Genomic DNA, 2,552 nt, shown 5'->3' on the forward strand with positions numbered 1-2,552 from the left:
TCAGAAGGCATTGCGTACATTTTCACTCCTATGCAGATGACACACAGCTTTATCTATCCATTAAGCCAGATAACATGTTATCTGGCTTAATGGATAATGTGTGCACACACCAATTAGTTAAACTGCAGGAATGTCTTAAAGACTTAAAGACCTGGATGGCCTCTAAATTTTCTGCTTCTAAATTTAGATAAAACAGAGGTTATTGTACTCGGCCCTGAAAATCTTAGAAGTGTGGTATCTAACCAGATTCTTACTCTGGATGGCATTACCTTGGCCTCCAGTAACACTGTGAGGAACCTTGGAGTCATTTTTGACCAGGATATGTCCTTCAATGCACATATTAAACAAATATTTAGGACTACTTCTTCCATTTGTTCCATATCCACGCTGAAAAACTAGTTCCCATTGTATCTTAATGACCTTATAGTACCATATCACCCCATTAGAGCACTTCGTTGTCACACTGCAGGCTTACTTGTTGTTTCTAGAGTATTTAAAAGTAGAATGGGAAGGAGAGCCTTCAGTTTTCAGGCCCCTCTTCTATGGAACCAACTTCCAGTTTGGATTCGGGAGACAGACACTATCTCTACTTTTAAGATTAGGCTTTAAACTTTCCTTTTTGTTAAAGCATATAGTTAGGGCTGGATCAGGTGACTCTGAATCCTCCCTTAGTTATGCTGCAATAGGTGTAGGCTGCTGGGGGATTCCCATGATGCATTGAGTATTTCTTCTTCAGTCACCTTTCTCACTCACTATGTGTTAATAGACTTCTCTGCATTGAGTCATACTTGTTATTAATCTCTGGCTCTCTTGAAAAGCATGTCTTTTACCCCATCTTCCTTCTCTCACCCTGACGGGTCGTGGCAGATGTCCGCCCCTCCCTGAGCCTGGTTCTGCTGGAGGTTTCTTCCTGTTAAAAGGGAGTTTTTCCTTCCCACTGTCGCCAAAGTGCTTGCTCATAGAGGGGTCTTATGATTGTTGTTTTTTCTCTCTGTATGTATTATTGTAAGATCTACCTTACAATATAAAGCACCTCAAGGTGACTGTTGTTGTGATTTGGTGCTGTATAAATAAAACTGAATTGAATTAATCAGAGTGCAGCTTCAAGTCAATTCAACTTCTTGGTTATTTAGCTGGTCAGTTAAGTTGCAGAAGGGGTTGTTATTCAGTTTCAGCTGCTTTGATGTTAATGAAATTAACAATAGGTGCAGGGGAAACAATGAAACAATCCCCTAAACAGGAATAGTGTTACAGGCCACTGACTTTGTACCTCTTTTCTGTTTTTCACTAGTTTTGCTTTTGTGTAGAAGTCCAGAGTCAGAGTCACTACTTGTAGCATGAGGCAATACTTGGACCCTACAGGTTGCAAACTCTAAGATTCCTCTAAGTTTGAGTCTTCTCCTGGCTGTAGCTCAGGAGGTAAAGCAGGTCATCTACTGATCGAAGGTTAGTGGTTCAATGCTTGGATAAGATACCAATGTGCTTTCTGATGCATCCATCAAAGTGAATGTTAGCTAGGAAGCACTGAAAAGCATAGAGGAAAGTGCTGAATGGGTGAGTGTGGCATGTTGTATAAAGTGCTTTGAGTGCTCCAGGAGAGTAGAAATGTGCTATATAAGAATCAGTCCATTTACCACAGCAATATGTGCCACTGCGATAAGGTTTGCTGAGATTGGTTACTCTAAGAGTGCCGGACTGGGCTATAGAAGGTCCTCGTATAGAATACTCGAACTGGCAGGTCCTACAGCAGTTATAGATGTGGGTAGCTGTGGAGAACATTATGCTGCGTAACATCACTCATATTACATGACTGACCCACTGGTGGTGGGTTAGTGATGTCCTGAGGGAGAAATGAACAGACTTCTACAGGCTAGGCAATGGGACACTAACTGGATTTCAGGATGAAGTCCTTGGATCCAGGGCTAGACCAACACTGGTGCAGCGGTACCTGACTTCCTTGCCCAGCCTCATGTGGCAAGAGTATGCAGGCAGTTCCTGGAGGATGAAGGAATTGACACCATTGATTGCCCCCACACCTGACTTAAGTCCAACAGAACACATCTGGGATATATCACGTCTTGGTCCATCTGACGCCATCAAGCTCAGTGATGCTCTGATCCAGGTCTGGGAGGTGATCCCCCAGGAAACCATCTGTTATGTTGTTAGGAGCATACTCCAGTGTTGTTAGGCTTACATAAAAGTATATGGGGTCCATACTGAGTACCAGTTTAAGTTTGTACAACAAAATTCCAGCAAAATGGACTAGTCTGCTGCATAATTTTTTCATTCTTTGAGTTTCAGGTTATATTTAAATTCAGCTATGTGTAGTTTGGTAACTTAAATTTCCATCAGTCACCATGACAGGTATCCATTCCTAAAGCACTATTCAGTCCATATCAACAGATATTAAGCAATTTTCCCCCCTATTGAGATCTGATATTTTCAGTGTTTATTTATTGTTTTGAGCAACGTCTTGTAATAGTGTGTTCCAAAAAAGGCTAACTTGTGGCAGAACCAAAAATGTAACACACTGTTGAGGTGGTAGGAGGGAG

This window comes from Oreochromis niloticus, linkage group LG7 (genome assembly GCF_001858045.2).
Source record: "Oreochromis niloticus isolate F11D_XX linkage group LG7, O_niloticus_UMD_NMBU, whole genome shotgun sequence".
In the NCBI taxonomy this organism is placed as follows: Eukaryota; Metazoa; Chordata; class Actinopteri; order Cichliformes; family Cichlidae; genus Oreochromis; species Oreochromis niloticus.